At 38.5% G+C, this 18,063-nt stretch overlaps 1 protein-coding gene across 2 annotated transcripts in view; it reads right to left on the reverse strand.

Moving 5' to 3' along the window:
- The window catches only part of LRRN2 (leucine rich repeat neuronal 2), a 99,294-nt gene that overhangs the window by 64,238 nt on the left and 16,993 nt on the right, over positions 1-18,063 (reverse strand). The window contains exon 1 of one of the 2 annotated variants that reach the window (XM_074308923.1): positions 1,012-16,830. The exons of the other annotated variant lie outside the window; for it this stretch is intronic. The gene's annotated coding sequence lies outside the window, so the exon portion shown is untranslated. Of the gene's footprint in view, positions 1-1,011; positions 16,831-18,063 lie in introns of those variants that run through there. 2 annotated transcript variants of the gene reach the window in all.

The raw sequence follows: 18,063 nt of genomic DNA on the forward strand, positions 1-18,063 counted from the left end.
TCTCTTGATCTCTGCCTTTAATCTCTTCCCCTGATTCCATCTCTTTCCTTTCTCTTATTTTCTAGATCTATTTTTCCATCTTCTTTTCCTTCTCATCATTTTTTCTGCCTTTGAACTCTTTTCTTATCTTCTTTCTCTCACTTCTCTCATTTCCTCACTTTATGTCTATCTCTCTCTTTTTAATTCTTTCTTTTTTTCTTTCTCCCTTTTTTCATCTTCTCTTCTCTCTCTTCCATGATTATTATCTATTGGAAGCTAGGTGGCCAGAATACTGAACTAAGCCAGAACCCAAATTCAAATGCAGACTCAGATATTTCTTAGCTGTGTAACTCAACAGGTCAAGTGATCTTTCTCAGGCTCATTTTCTTCATTTACAAAATGGAGATAATAACAGCACAGAAGTCTCAGAATTGCCATAAAAATAAAACAAGGTAATATTTGTAAAGTATTTTGCAAACCTTAAAGCCCTACACAGATTTTTATATAGCTATCTATATATCTAATATACATATATAACATATATCTATCTACATATCTAATACAACTTAATATATTTTATAATGTGTATTATATAATACTGTTCATTTTGACCAGATTTGGGGTTTTCTTGGCAGAAATACTGGAGTGTTTTGCCATTTATTTCTCCAGCTTATTTTACAGATAAAGAAACTGAGACAAACACAGTTAAGGGATTTTCTTACACACAGCTAGTAAGTATCTGAGTCCAGATTTGAATTCTTTCCTTACTGTAGTCTGAGCACTCTATCGACTGCCACATATATCTTCTATAATATATGTAACACATATATATATATAAAATAGGTAAAATGTTATATATACACATGATATAATAAAATAATATAGCAATGTAACACATGTAACATATTACGTTATATACCATAAATATTATATAATCAATTATATATGTGTATATAGCTATTTAATACTAGTTATTATTATACATATGCAAATACATATATACATATATAAATACAGATTCAGTTCTCCTACCTCCAGTCCCACTGGTGCTGTAGGTCCTTTTACTTCCTTTTGGGATTAGATTGGGGTGATTATCACAACATAATCTTTGACTTCAGGCTAGAGACAAGAGTCAGATCCAAAAGAGTAGGCTGGTAGTACTCAAACTTGGGGTCAGGTGTGACATCTACCAACATAAGTCTGTCAGTCATAATTCCCTTTTCTTTTGTCTTTCTATGCCTTAAATTGGACTCTTTAGTATAGCCTAAGCTTGGACTCATAAGCAATCCACAAGTAGTTCATAGGATAGGAAATAGTTCAGAGCTTGAAGTGGCCTTGGAGCCCACCTAATTCTCTTTTTAAAATCAGGAAACTGAAGGTCAAGGTTACACAAATAGGAAACAGCACAGATAGACTGGAAGCCAGAGATAAAGTTCTCTTGTCTACAAGAGTAACTCAGAAAGGAATGTCTGTCTGTGAACTTTTTGATGAGTTTAGTTATTGACATAATCCATTTGGGTGATATGCCCCTGTTCCTGAGCCCTCTGGGTAACAAAGGTGAGGGTTAAGTGTCCATATGAGAATTCGTGAGTAGAGCATTCAAGTATGGCATAAGTGGGAGGCTTTTTGATTGGCTGAGGCTGTTGTGTATGTGAGTGTGTCTGTGTTTTAAATGGACAAATGGACCTGTAATAGATTGCTGCCCAGGGAGTGAAAGAGGTAGAGGGAACCCAATTCAAAGCATCCGTGGGTAAAGAAGTAAGTAGCCTTTCCAGCTAAGAGGTATATGTGGAGGAGTGCTTTCAGTCATACCTTTCCTAGTGGAAGGTGGTAAATAGATTATATCAGCAAGTTTAAGGGTTCCCAGTTCTGTTTAGGTGGGAGGGTTTTTTCACAGTAAAATCCTTTGCACTCCTTTTCTTTATTTTTGAATGTGCCCTATAAATAAACCTGAGGGAAAAACACTCTTGAACTTGAGATCATGTGGAATCAAGAGACAGGGAAGAAAAGGGTGGAGGCAACTGTCTGGGAAGAGCAGGGTGAATCCCAGAGCTGTGCAGAATACTGTTCTTCAGAAGGCTCAGGGCTCTGATCCAAAAACAGAAGGAACCCTTGGGCAGGTGTGCAGTCTTTCAGAATAGATCTGGTCTTTGTGTGCCTAGAAAAGTTCAGTAGAGTCCAGAAAAGCCATCACACATCATCTATTATAACATTATTTTATATTGGAGGCAGTGAGGAGATACAGTGGATAGACTTCTGGTCCAACTTCAGACACTTACTAGCTGTGTGACCCTAAACCAGTCACCTAATCTCCTGCCTTAGTTTCCCCAATTATAAAATGAAAATAATCACAACTACCTCCCAGGGTTGTTGTGAGAAATAAATGAGAGCTTTGTAAAAGGTGCCTGGCACATAGTAGATATTAGCAAATGTTTATTCACTTCCTGTTTATACCTAATTTTTATGGGATTTATGATTTCATTAGTGGAGGGAGCTCTTCCTCAAACAAGACGGGGTAGCAGTTTCCTGAGCGATTTATAGTCCTAGAGAGCTGCCAAGGGTTTCGGAAGATTAAATTGACTTGCCCATAGTCATAGTTGTGTCAAAGGCAGGAGCTGACTATTCAGGAAGGAGGAGAGTGTATAGGCAGCAGGGGGGAGGAACTTCTGAAGCCTTAAAGAAGAGATATGCAGACATGGTGGGCAATGATACCAGGAGGGCACGGGTGAGGAAGTAAAAGGTAGGAGACCCAGTGGGCCCTCGGGAGGCATGTCGGCAGCAAGAGAGCACCAGGACCTCTTGCAGAGAGCCGCTGCTCAGGTCATCTGTACTTTGGAACGGAGGTTTGTAAAACTGAGTTGATCTCTGGGCCAGTGCTGGTAAAGGGTTAAAAACCTCAGCTGCCGGGTGGGCATCAGAGCTGCTCTTGAACTGGGAGAAAGCCCGCATCTCTCCAAGGATCACTCACCCTCCCCGATTCTCACCTCCAGTCCTGTCTCCTAGCCCCGGCTTCCACTCAGGATTGTGGGAACCTCCCGTTGCTCCGGAGGCTGCCGGAACCGTTCCCCAACACAGGTAGAATTATAGCTAAGATCCTAATGCCTCCACTGGGAGCAGGAGGCTGGTTCGGGCCGGCCCGCATCTCTCAGCAGCAGGTTTTAAAGCGGGAACGAGAGGAGGCCGACCCAGGCTGAGGACGTGGCTGCTCTGGCTCTGCTCTTCGGCGAATGCTCAAGGAGACTTTTTTTGAATCCAGCCTTCCACGACTCCAGTGAGATCTGATTCAGAGCCCTGTCACCTTCCCCGAGGTGGGAAACAGGTGCAGAGTCATAGCAAATCAAAGAAGCAACTCTCCATTTTACCGGAGGAATTAGATCAGGGGAGTGGTCCAAGATCGAGCTATCTACAAAGGACAGGTATTCAGTAGGTGCCTATTGTGTGCAAGGCATGGGGATCAATCAGAGATAAAGAATGAAACTACGGAATAAGAGAAATAGTTTGAGGCAATCATAAAAATCAGCCCAGAAGCTGAGCTCAGCAAATAGGTCTCAGATGGAGGGAAAACACAAGCCGGGAGGGGGGGGGGGCACGATATAATATAACTCATTTATAATAATGTTAATAATAATAACAAATAACTCATTTATACGGAGTTTAAGTTTCCTAGGTGCTCTCTATCCATGATATCATTTGACCTTAAAAACAGCTCTTGGGAAGAAGAGGGTGTTGTTATCCCCATTTCAGAAGAGAGAGGGAAAACAGGTTGAAAAGGGTTAAGTGACTTGCAAACTAAAGTGTAGTTAAATATCTAGGACTGAATTTGATTCCAAGTTCCCCTCACAATCAAGTCAATGAGCATTTTTAAGGGCTAACACAAGGACAGTCCTGTTCCCCAACTTGTATTCTTTTTTTTTCTCATTTTTAAATTTAAAAACATTTTCAATTATCAAACACATATTTTTCTTACTCTTCCACACACAAACAAAAAGGAAATAAAACCCCTCATAACAAATTTCCATATTGGTTATGTCCAAAAATGTATCTAATCTATCTAATGTAAATATAATTAACTAGATAATTATAAGAAATATATGTTCAGTATCAGTCATGTCTGACTCTTTATGACCCCGCTTGGGGTTTTCTTGGCAAAGACACTGGGATAGTTTGCCATTTTCTTCTCCAGCTCATTTTATAGATGAGGAAACTGAGACAAACAGGATAAAGTGACTTGCCCAGGGTCACACAGCTAGTAAGTATCTGAGGCTATATTTGAATCCAGATTTTCCTGACTCCAGGCACTTTATCCACTGAGCCACCTAGATTTTATATATATACATATACATATATATATGTATATGTATATATATAACATATATATACACACACACATATATATACACACATATACATGTGTGTATATATACACACATGCACAATGCATATATGCAACCTTCCTCAGTAGGTTGGCTTTGAGCTGAGCTTTGGAGGAAGTCAGGAAAACCAAGGTGAGGGGTTATATTGGGGGAAAGCCCACAAATGCAAAGGCCAGGTGGTGGGAAATGAAATACCTTGTTCAAGAAATTACAAATAGAACTATGTCCATGACTTTAGCATATGTAGAAGTGAGTAAAGTATAAGATGACCGAACATCTAGGAAGGAGCCAAGTTACTAAAAACTTTAACTGCTCAAAGAGGGCTTTTTATTCTATCTGGAGATAATACGGAGGCCCTGGAAGTCTATGAGCAGGGCAGTGACAAAATCAGACCAACACTTTAGAAAAATAACTGATAGCTGAGGAGGAGAGGTAAGTGGGGAGAGACTATGAGAACAATGTATTCCTTAGGTAAGCAGAGGCATCGTGGTTATTGTGGTGGCCTAGGAACCACAAGAAAACTGCATTCTAGGTGTGTCTCTGACATAAACTGCCTGTGTGGTTTGGGGCAAGTTGTCTAACTCCTTATTGCTTTAGGTACCTTCCTAAAAGTGTAAGTTGTGAAACGAATCTACACTGGGGAATAGAATTCCCTACGTTAACTAAATCACAAGTCTAGCCCTTTTCTTCTTCAATACCTCCCCCCCCCCCCCAACCCAAGCTCCTGACTTCCTTTCCCAGATGGGAAGCAGATTCATTTGAACCAATCCTGGTACCAAGTCACCCCCTATTAGACTTGTCTCTAGGATAACCACTGGGCCCGATGGATACTTTGGGAAAGAGGTGTAACCCAAGTTATAAAAAGATATCCCTTACTGGCTCCTTCGGACCCCTGCCAAAGGGTACACCTCCATGATCTACCTCCCTAATGCAAGGGTTCTAGAATCTCTAGGTGGGTTGTCAGCCTGGAGATCCTTCTTTCTATACATTGTTGGTTTGGTACAGAGGTTTCCAATCTTTTTTCGGTGCTCTCATCCCCACCTTGGCTTCATTATCTTCCCTATTCAATAGGAAAGAATTAAATTTTAGAATTTACCATGCATAAGCACATAATAAATAAAATAAAGAGATTAACCGGATTCTCTTTTAAGCACTCATGGAAGCACTAGGCTATATAAATCAATTTAGGCAAAGTTTTATAACTTTGTTGACTGTAAATCAATTTTAAAAAACTAAATCAAAATGATTTTCACATTCCCTTGATAAGTTTCTCTTTGGGAAAGGGCAGTGTAATGCATACTGCAGCCTGCTGCTGATCTAGGTCTTCCAACTTGTTCTGCCTTCCCTCAGCTCTTTACCTTTCTGCACATTGTCTCTCACAAGGCTGGAATGGACTATCCCCTATAAATGTCTATTGGAAGGGTCCAATAGAAGGAAAGCTGGCTTTAGAGCTGGAGAAGCTCAGTTCACGTTTAGTACTGCCCCTTTCTTTTTCTTTTTTCCATTTTTTTTTTTTTTTGGAGGCTGGGGTTAAGTGACTTGCCCAGGGTCACACAGCTAGGAAGTGTTAAGTGTCTGAGACTAGATTTGAACTCGGGTCCTCTTTGTGTGTGTCTCTGTGTCTGTCTGTCTCTCTCTCCGTAACATATTCTAATAAGGATTGTATGTAAATATCTGAAAGACATTAATATTATCTAATATTATTCTGCCTCCACTACATTACCATATCTATCCCCTCTTCTCTTCTCTCCTCTCCTCTTCCCAGTTTTCATCACCTCTCATCTGGATGCCCAAGTTGTCTAATTCTAACTTTTCTCTTTTCCAAGCTGTCCCTCACACAGATATGAAACTTATCCTTCTAGGTCTGATCACATCCCCCCCCCTGCTTAAAACACTTCAGTAGCTCCCCATTACCCAAAGGATAAGTTAGACTCTTCCTCTGGGCAGCCCAGTGCTTCCTAGCTACCTTGCCAGCCTTATTTCCATGGAATCCTGCCAAACTAGAATGCCAGTTATCCCTGCTTTCTGCTTGTGCATTATGTACCCTGGCTGCCTTCCTTCTCATTGCTGTCTATTGGAATTCTTCTCTTCTTCCAAGTCCCAGACTATGTGCCATCTCCTTCTGTGAAGTCTCCTCTCATCCTCCCTGTTAGACTGATCTCTCTCTTTTAAAATTTTCTTTATAATACCTTGTGTCGAAATTTCTCCATTGTTCTGATCACATTTTACCTTGTATCAGTTATTTGTCCATTCCTTAAATCCTCCTCATATTGTAAGCAGCTGGTAGACAGAGATTATAGTATCTTGGGATCAGGAAACTTAGGGGTCATCAAATCCAGCATATTCACTTTACAGATGAAGAAAGGTAGACAGAGTCTAAGTGATTTGCCTAGGATCAACAAATAAGTGCCTGATGTAGGATTTGAAGCCACTTCTTCCTAACTGCAAGAAGTCCTAACCCCATACCATATTGCTTTTATATTGCTTTTTGCTCTTTGAATTTCCAGTACCTAGTGTGTTGAACATATTAAGTGCCTCATAATTGTTAGTTGAATATAATTGGACATCTGGAGGTTTAAGGCTGGGATTAACTCTCTCTGTAGGCATCTATATCTTCTCTTATTTTGGGCCATGCTAGGAGAAAGTCCAAAGAATGGTTCCCTTCCAATCACATAATCTCACTTAGCTCTCAACAGTTTTAGAGGGAGAATTCCCAACAGCTCTTCCAATCTCCCTTAATGAAGTCTTGCTCCCCCCACCCAGAGATAATGGATCTGCCTCTCGTCTCTCATAGTTGGACCAATATGTCTGGGATAGGATTTGGAAAGAAAGGAAGAAGGTCTGGAAAGACTTCTAGTGTATATTTTGACAAAATAAACCATGTAAATTAAATGTAAATTGTATTCATATAAGCACATATTAATTTAGAATCAATTGCTTTGGGCATTTTGGAAAATAAGACTGCAGTACTGACATGTTATTACATTGAATTCAGTTCAAGGATTTATTAAATTCTTTATACGCAGATAGTAAAGATATAAAGACAAAAGCAGACCTAGTTCTTGCCCTTGAGAAGCATACAATCTAGCAGACAGCATAGTGAAGATACCACATTAGGAATTAAGAAGACTTCGATTTAAATGATTAGTTCTGAAACCTTAGACAAGTCAATTAACTTTTCCAGGGCCTATTTCTTCATTTGAAATGGAGAGGATGGGGCTAAATGGCTACAAGATCTCTTCCAGCTACCCTAAACTGTGACAATCCAATGCATATAATGCTAAGTACAGTACACATTTTAATCTACATTTAAAAGAGATGTTGGGGAGTGGCATGTGATTGATTGGAGAAGAGAAAAGAGACTTCATTGGAAACCCAATACATGAACTGGGTTTTAAAGAAAAATTCACTTCTAACTCTTGTCTGAATTACCAGTGGCTTCTTATCTGAAGCAGAAGGGTTAATTGACTGGCTCAGGGTCATCCAATCAACAAGTATCTGAAGCTTTCTAACTCCAACTCCCAGCGTGATATCATATTGTTTATTATTTTTGGTCTTTGCATCCTCGGCACCTCCCGGTCTCAGGAGGCTTTATTGAGAATTGGTAAAGCTACTGGAAGTTCTCCCACTACAAGTGTTCACAGCCAAGTGAGATTCTGTGATTGGAAGGGAACCATTATTTGGTCTCCCTCTTAGGCGCTTCCCAATTTTCTAGACAAAACTGGGGACACAGACAATTAGATGTGGAATATTCCTGCCTCTGATTAGGATGTATCATTTCAAGTCAACACTAACATAAGGATAACTTATGCTGGTAAACATGATAAGTGAAAAAGTTAATGAATAGCAAAGAACTGTGTAAAATGTAAAATACTATATAAATGTGAGTTATCATTACTACTACTAATATTATTAATATTAGGATAAAAATTAGACTTGTGATTTTATTGGCATAGAGCTCAGCTTCTTAAACTGTGGTTTGTGATCCCATATGATCTCAATGAAGTCTCATAACTGAATGTGGGGGTTATAGAATTGTGATTTATTATCAGAAAATGTTTTATTTGTAAGCCTACCTTATATTCCCACGCAGGGTCACAAAAAAAATTAAGAAGCCCTGGTCTAGAGAACTTCCAGATAAGGAAACTTCCTTTATCAATATAAGTCGACACTTTCTTATAATCTTAGCAACTTGCCTAGACTTACGCTGAGATAATTAACAACCTGCCCAAGGTCACATGGCCAGTGTATGTTAGAGATGGGAACTAAACCCAGTCTTGCTGAGTTGAAGCTAATTGTATATGCTGATACTAAATAAGCCTTTAGTTTAGTCAGATCCCTTAAGATATTTACTAACCCAGATGCTCAAACTAATGATTTCTCCCCCCTCAAGGTTTGAGAGAAAACTATTCCACTTCCATCATTATAAGACCTTAAGGATCAATGATAAGTAAGCCTCTGCTTCTCCTAATCCCTATGATTCTGCATTGCTCTACACCTAGGAGAAAATTCCCTCCCTCAGCTACCACTCTGCTCTCTTATCTATCCATTTCAATCTTACTCACTCCTTACAAAGAGTCCCTGTTCTATTCTTCCTTTGCCCACTGTGCCACCCGATGTTTTGGTTGTATCATCAATGGTCTCCCCTTCACCCTGGACCTCTTCTTATCACATTCCTTCCATCTTCTTGCACTTTGGAAATCTGGATTTCCCCCCGGAGACATTGAATTCCAGGCCACCTTCTCCAATACTAAATGTATCTTTTTTTATTCTCTTTATGACTTCCACTCCACACCACACACAACATTAGTCTAAGAAAAGGTGTAAACACACTCTTTGTTCCTCATTTCCACTTTCTAGATTTGCCATTTATCTATCTCATCCAGATTTTTATTACAGATATCTATACCTGTGCCTTCCCCCTCAAGGTCAATTGCTCTCCTTTCTTAATAAATTTGGTAACTCAGTGGCTCACAGTCTTTCTCTATAGTTTAACTCTGCTCTCATACTTAGGGTGTTTGATATAATGTTGAAGGTCTGTCAAAAACCTGGCATCCTAATTCATTCACCTCTTCAACTCCCATCACTTGCACTGAAGGAAAGTGCGGGAGAGGACAGGTATTAGACTGACTACCAAATTGAAGGTCTACAGAGTCATTGTACTGACCTTGCTGTTATATGCTTGTGAAACCTGGACAGTCTACCAACACTGTGTCAGAAAACTGAATTGCTTCCAACTGAATTGTCTTAGGAAGATTCTAAAGATCACCAGCAGGATAAGATACTAGATGCTGAGGTCTAATCTCAAACTAAACTGCCAAGCGTTCCAACTCAACTGCAGTGAGCACAGCTCTGTTGGGTTGGTCACATCATTAGAATGCCAAATGTACGCTTGCCAAAAAGACTATTTTATGGAGAACTCACACAGGGCAAGCTCACAAGTTGGTCAGAAGAAGAATACAAGAACATTCTCAAGGATTCTCTTAACTTTAGAATTGATTATATGACATGGGAGATGCTGGCACAGTATGACAATTGGATCTGCCTCAAATGTTATCTAATCTCAACAGCATCCTCACTAGAACAGGGCAAACTTTTTTTCTTCCTTGATTGCCTTCCTATCACACTACTCACAAATGTTCCAAACCTTCTGTCTCTATAAGCCTCCTACAACAACCCCTCTCTCCTCAGAAGAGAGATTCACCTATAAAACAGAAGCTAACCATTAGGAGCTTCCTTGCTTCCCACAGTTTATACCTCAGAATTCTTCAACACATCCTCTATTTTCTCCTCCTTTCCTTCAGGAGAAGGTTGGGTTGATCTTGACAAGGTTAACCCACTACTGGTGTCCTTGTTTCTATCCTCTCCCATCTCCTCCAAGAGTTTGCCCTTTGAATCATTCTTTAATTCTTATCTTTTCTTTTTATCTACTAATTCACTCCCTGCTAACTATAAACATGTCCATATTCTCTCTTATTCTTATTCCTTTGAACTATTAGCCTGTATTTTCTTTTTCCTAGTCACATTATCCTTAACCATGGATAACACCCAAAGCTTTTCTCTCTATGTACTCTTTAGGTGATCTCTTCAGCTCCCATGGGTTCTAGTACCTCTATGCAGGTAACTCTTAAACTATAAATCTAGGCTTCTCCTTTTCCCTGAGCTCCAGTTCTTCATCCCACTTAACTACTGAATATCTTCATCAAGGCATCTCAAACTGAAATTAGCCAAAGGGAACTCATTACATTTCCTCCTAAAGTTGCTACTTCTACAAACTGAGGACGGCCTGTTTCATTTTTGTCATTGCATCTCCAATCCCCAGCAGAGTTCCTGGAATACAGTAAGTATTTAATAAATGCTTATTGAAATCATTTGAAAGCTGAGGACAGGTGATCTTATAGAAAGCCTTCTATCCCCCTAATTATTAGTGCTCTCTAATGCCCTCAAGTTATCTTCTTTTTATCTTCCATAGTATTTCCCCAGCAGAATGTAAACTCGTTGAGGGAAGGATTTATTTTTCATTTTTGTCCTTGAATCCTCACATTTAGCATTTAGCACAGTGACTTTGTTCATAAGAAATGCATAATGAATTCTTGTTGAATTGAATTGAGTTATAAACCACAGTGCTGGCTATTGAGAAGTACAAGATGCACTCAAAGAATTTAGTTTTAGTTGGAGAAACAGGGCATATACACAGGAGAAACAGGACATATACCAAGCATGGAAGGCAGTAAATGTTAACAGCATAGTAGAAGTGGTACATTTAATAAGGGCTATAGCAATTCAGAAATAAGTAATCGCTGAATTGGGGACCCTCAGAACACCTCTTAGAAGTGAGAGGAACTGATTAGAGTATTATTTTTGTTGCTGTTCATCCTTCATTTTTGAAGAGGATCATCAGGGTCTTAAAGAAAAGAAAAGACTTGAGTGAAGAGAAAGGAGGACATGGCATCCCAGGCAAGGAAAAAACAGAAGCACATGATAGAGAACATGCCAGTCTAGCATCAATGAAGGGTTTGTATAAGACAATGGAAGTAAAAAAGTAAGGACAGAAGTTTACATTGGCCATGTTGACCCTCAAAGACTAACTGAGCCCTAGACCCACATCTATTTAGTACTCTCATGGGTATCTCAAATTCAGCATGTCCAAAACCAAGCTTGTTATTTGTTTTCCTATACCTGCTCCTCCTTCTTGAATTCACTAGATGGTGTACAAAATAGAATGCTGGACCTGACATCGGGAAGTTTTCAAACTAGTGGACATTTACTAGCTGTGTGACCTTGGAAGTCATTCAACTAATGTCTGTCGCCATTTCCTCATCTGTAAAAATGAGGATACTAATAGCGCCTACCAACTGGGATGGTTGTATGGATAAAATGAAAATGCTGTGGTGAACTATAAAGTACTATATAAATGCTATGGTGATGATTGTTGTTGTTATCTGTGATGCTGCCATTTAACCAACTTCTGTATCCAAAGCCCTGGGATTTTAGCTTCCTCCCTTTGCTGCAAATTTCACACTTAGCTGGTTACCAGATCCTTTTGATTCCTAATCCAGCAATATCTCTCACATTCATTCTTGCCCCATATTTCTACCACCACTTGCCTGTCCTAGTAAGGAACAAATGCTGAACTTTTTCAGGCCTTGCTTATAATAAATGTTCATTGACGCAGTCAAATTATAATATCGAGCTTGACTACAAAGAAAAGACGTGACTTTTTTTTTTTTTTTTTTTTTGTAAAAGTGAGGGACAGGGGGCTCTAAATGTATAACACTATATATCATGTCAGACTTTCTCAGCGTGCTCATTAGTTTTGCTTTTTTTAGTCTTTTTTATTCTTTGTTATTAAAAGATGACTCCCTGAAAAGATGGGAAAGAAAAAGATATAAAAATTTTATTTAAAAAGGTAAAAAAATGTTTTTCAACTAAATCAACGTGTGTTGAATTGAATCCTACCTTTAGTTTCTCCCCCTTCCAAGCTGTCTCTCAGATAATTAGCAAAACAACTAGCAAAATTACAAAGAAACCATGCCTTTGCTCAAAAATCTTCAGTGGCTTACCATTTTCTACTGGGTAAAGTTCAAGCTTCATTGTCTAGCATTCAAGGCTCCAACCTGACATGACCCTGCCCACCTTTTCAGGTTTTACTCATTCTCAATGCTTCTGCCAAAATGAGTAAATGACCCTAAAATCACACTGTGGTGTATAATTACATTTTTTGTCTTTCTCCTGCCCAATTACTATGCCTGGAATCAATCAATAATACATTAACATATTTATTAATATATGCTAGGTACTATGCAAAGTACAGGGGATACAAAAACAAAGAAAGAAGTAGTTTTTGCCCTCAAAAAATTTACAATCTATTCAGAGGAGCTATGTATCTATATCTATATCTATATCTATATCTATATCTATATCTATATCTATATCTATATCTATATCTATATCTATATCTATATCTATATCTATAGATATAAAGAAAATAGATATAAGGGGAAGGCAAGTCATTTAACCCTGTTGTCTCAGTTTCCTCACCTGTAAAATGAGTTAGAGAAGGAAATAGCAAGCCATTCTAGTATCTTTGTAAAGAAAATCCTAAATGAGATCAAGAAGAATTGGACACAACTGCAACAACTGAACAAAAATATTTCAGAGGAGGAACCAGCAAAAAGGAAAAAAAATAAGGGAAGGCTTCTTAAGGAACATGGTATTTGAGTTGAATTTTGAAAGGAATGGGATTCTAAGAAGTGATAGTAAGAAGAAACTATGTTCCAGGCATTGGGGACTAGAGATAGAGTAGTATGTATGAAAAGCAGTAAGACTACAGTTTATGTGAGGCGTAGTTATGTGTAAAAAAGCTGGAAAGGTAGATTGAGATCAAATCATGTAGGGTTTTCAATAGCAAATGGAGAAATAGGGAGTCATGGGAGTGGTATGGAAAAAACATCAGTTGGGGAATAAACTCTATTATATGAATGTAACAATATTACTGTGCTATTATAAGAAATAAGCAGGTTGATTTCAGAAAGATTTGGAAAGACTTACATGAATTGATGTTGAGTGAAGTGAGCAGAATGAGGAAAACATTGTACACAATAAAAGCAACATTGTACAATGATCAACTTTGATAGACTTAGCTCTTCTTAGCCATAGTGACCTGAGGCAATTCCAATACATTTGTGATGAAAAATGCCATCTACAGCCAGAGAAAGAAGTATGGAAATATGAATGCAGATTGAATCATACTATTTTCCACTTTTTTTCTTGTTTTTCCCTTTTTGTTCTAAGTCTTCTTTCACAACATGACTAATATGGAAATATGTTTAAAGTGATTGTACATGTATAACCTATATCAAATTACTTGTCTTGGGGAGGGGGAAGGAAAAAGAGGGAGGGAGAAAAACTTGGAACTTAAAGTGTTTCAAAAATGAATGTTGAAAACTATTTTTATGGGTATTTGGAAAAATAAGATAATATTAAGTGAAAAAAAAACATGATCAGATCTGAGCTTTAAGAATATCACTTTGGTAGCTATACGGAGAATAAATTGCAAACTTGAGGTGGAAAGACTTATTAAGAGACAGCCATAATAGTACAGGAAAGAATTAATGAACATGCACAGTGGTTGTGTGTGAGGAAAGAGTTGTATATAAGCAGTCTTGTGCAAATAGAAATAAGATCTGACAACTGACCAGATACATAGGATGAGGGAGAATGAGGATTACACCAAAATTATTAACTTTGGTGAATGTTAGAATGGTAGTCCCCTCAGAAAATGGGGGATTTTGGAAAAGGGGTAAAGTTTAGGTCTGGTTTGAGCATGTTAAGTTTGAGCTGTATTCAGGACATCCAGGTTGAAATGTGCAACAAACAATTACAAATGCCCTCCTGAGGCTTAGGAGAAAAACAAAGACTAGTTTTGGTTTTAGTACTAAGAGAACTCAGGGCTGAGGTCACTGAGAGGGAAAGTAAAGTAGTAAAGTTTGGAATATGGCATGAGGAGCCACCAAAGGATACTGAGAAGGAAAGGTCAGATTGGTAGGAAAATCACAGTAGAGCAGAATGATAAAAATGGAGAAGAGAGAGATTCCAGAGGGATGGAATAGTCAGCAATGTGAAATGTAACAAGACATTGGATGAAGATTGAGAAAAGGCCATCAGATTTTGGAGTTAACAGATCATTGGTTACTTTGGAGAGAACAATTATAATTGAGTGATGAGGTTGGCTGCCAGACTACAAAGGACTGAAGAGTGAGTGAAAGAGGAAGTGGAGGTAATTAGGATAGACAACATTTTCTAAGATGAACAAAAAAAAGGTAGAAGATAAATAGGATAATAATGTAAGGAAATGGTGGTCTAGGGAGGAGTCTAGCAAGGAATTTTTCAGAATGGGGCAGGCTTGGTCTTATTTATAGGAAGTATAGTGATAAGGGAGTAGATAATAGATAATAGGAGATTGAAGATTTGAGAAAGGTGACAGTTGAGGAGCAATCTGTTAGGAGATGTGGGTGGAGATGAAATCAAGAATATTGCAGAAGGGCTAGCTTTGGAAGGCATAAGGACCATTTTTTTTCATCAAAAGGAAAAGAAAAGAGGGTCTATGGAAGGACCCTCCTTTTCCATTTTCACATGTTTAATCAAGTTTTTAAAGTTAAGCTCAAATGCCCACCCATCCTTGGCATTCTTCTACTCAGTAATACTCTTCCTCTTGGACATTATATTACATTTTTTTTGTACATTACATTACATATTTTTTGGTAATTCTCTACTGCAATGATCAATTAATTTTGTGTATTATAGCTATTTGTATATGAGTTTCATCTTCTACCAGACTATATAACCTTGAGAGAAAAATCTAGGTGTTATTTAAAGTTTTCATTTCATCTTACACAAATCACTGTGTTTAACTGACTTAATATATGTGTGTTAATTGCTTTAATAATAATAATATTTAAAATTATATATAGTGCTTTAAGCTTTGCAAAACATTTTCCCTGTGTTCTCTCATTTGATCCTCATAACAATCTTGGAAGGTGGGTGCTATTATTATCCCCATTTAACAGGAAATTGAGGTAAACAAAGGTTAAGTAGCATGTTCAGGGGCGACAGCCAGTCTGAGACAGGATTCAGACTCATGGTTCCAAGTGCAACACTTTCTCCTCTGTGCTACCAGCTGTCTGATGATCCAGAGAGCTCTTCCAGATCCATATGGGTCTCACTTATGTCTGGGAATAAATGAGACCTGGATAGACTCTGACTGCAGGAGGATGAATATACTGATGTGCATGTCAACTTTGATGCTCCTTATTCTCTTCCCCAGATTCTCTGCAGCACTTTTAATATATTGTAAGGCATCTTACCCTGTCACCCGGCATAACCTGGGCCTCTAGACAAGCCTAGTGTATCCGTCAAAAGGAATCACTGGCCACTTACTCTGTGCCTAGCCCTGAGGAGGATGCTGAAGGCGTTCTGGCCCCAGGAAGTGCTCCCTCAGCCAAACGACTGAAGCATTCAAACCCCTCATACCATATCCCTCAACAGCAGGGCTTCCAGGAAGGGTCAAAACAGAAATGATTTTTAATTACGCACTGTTTGAATTTTCTATTTCACAGTTCCCCCTCCATCACTGTGCATATTCACCGATATTTGATATCTCTTCTGCATAAATATGGGCTGCTATTGGTAACTTGAGTGATGTCTACCTTGCATAATTAGTGATTTTTCTATAGCTGGGTTAAGGAAGGGGATAGAATTTATTACTCAGTTGGGTTAGGGGGCCAGAATGCAGGTTAAGAAGCACAAGCTAATCAAAGGATATGAACAGACAATTTTCAGATGATGAAATTAAAACTATTTCCACTCATATGAAAGAGTGTTCCAAATCACTATTGATCAGAGAAATGCAAATTAAGACAACTCTGAGGTATCATTACACACCTGTCAGATTGGCTAAGATGACAGGAACAAATAACGATGAATGTTGGAGGGGCTGTGGGAAAACTGGGACACTGATGCATTGTTGGTGGAGTTGTGAAAGAATCCAACCATTCTGGAGAGCAATCTGGAATTATGCCCAAAAAGTTATCAAAATGTGCATACCCTTTGACCCAGCCATACTACTACTGGGCTTATACCCCAAGGAAATACTAGAGAAGGGAAAGGGTCCTGTATGTGCCAAAATGTTTGTGGCAGCCCTTTTCATAGTGGCTAGAAGCTGGAAGATGAATGGTTGTCCATCAATTGGAGAATGGTTGGGTAAACTATGGTATATGAATGTTATGGAATATTATTGTTCTATAAGAAATGACCAACAGGAGAAATACAGAGAGGCTTGGAGAGACTTACATCAACTGATGCTGAGTGAAACGAGCAGAACCAGAAGATCATTATACACTTCAACAATGATACTGTACGAGGATGTATGCTGATGGAAGTGGATTTCTTCAACATAGAGAAGATCTAATCCAATTCCAATTGATTAATGATGGACAGAACCAGCTACATCCAGAAAAGGAACACTGGGAAATGAATGTAAACTGTTATTTTTACCTTCTGAATCCAATTCTTCCTGTGCAACAAAAAATTCGGTTCTACACACATATATTGTATCTAAATTATACTGTAATATATTTAACATATATAAGACTGCTTGCCATCTGGGGGAGGGGGTTGGGGGAGGAAGGGAAAAAATCTGAATAGAAGTAAGTGCAAGGGATAATGTTGTAAAAAATTACCCATGCATATGTACTGTCAAAAAATGTTATAATTATAAAATAAAATAAAAAATTAAAAAAAAAAAAAAAGAAGCACAAGCTAAGACATCACAAGATTACTAAGTGGCTAATATAGGAGGGAGCACCCTGATGAAGATATAATGTCACAAAAAGGGATGTACAGGAAGTAAAGGAAGTGCTCTTAAAACCATCTCAATCCTTACTCTAGGGCAAATGCCTGACTGACCCACCCTAGTTACATCTCTCTGGCATTCTGCCCTGCCTGATCAAACACCTAGAAATTTGCCTTAGAAAATGTAGGGGATCAAGAGGGGATGTGGGGAAGGGAGAGGAAAGTAAAGGGAAAAGATACATCAAAAGTCAGAAGAGGAGGGAATTAAATAATTAGTAAACATTTATTAAATTCCTACTCTGTGCCAGGCACTGTGCAAGGTGTTGAGACTATAAAGAAAAAAAAAAGTAAAACAATTCTTGTTCTCAGAAAACTTATATTCCATTGGAGAGACAACGTATACACAATTAGTTAAAAAAATTCATGTTAATTTTTTAGGAGGAGGGCACTAGCAGTTTGGGGAGGGGTTAAGATAAGTTTCTGTGGAAAGTTCCCATCATTAGTTTCTTTTTCTAGAGATGACAGCTTTTATTTATGTAGTGTATCAAGATTTGCAAAACATTTTATATTTTCTTATTTGATGCTCACAATAACTCTGGCAAGGGAAGGTACTAGAGATAAGTACAGTCACCCCTAGTCTTTACAAATACACTGAAATGGGAGGAAACTTCCAGCATGAGAAAACCCTTCCCCAACACAGCTCATAACCTGGCCCACTCACCAATGCAGATCACAATCATTTGCTATGTTTTAGTAGATAAGTTCCAGGGAACTGACTAAGGATCACAAAGGCCACACTGATAGCAAGTGGAAGAAGCAGCAGGATTTGTGCACCCAAATTCTCCTGAATCTAAGCTCA

The sequence above is a fragment of the Sminthopsis crassicaudata genome, chromosome 4, assembly GCF_048593235.1.
Source record: "Sminthopsis crassicaudata isolate SCR6 chromosome 4, ASM4859323v1, whole genome shotgun sequence".
NCBI classification, from domain to species: Eukaryota; Metazoa; Chordata; class Mammalia; order Dasyuromorphia; family Dasyuridae; genus Sminthopsis; species Sminthopsis crassicaudata.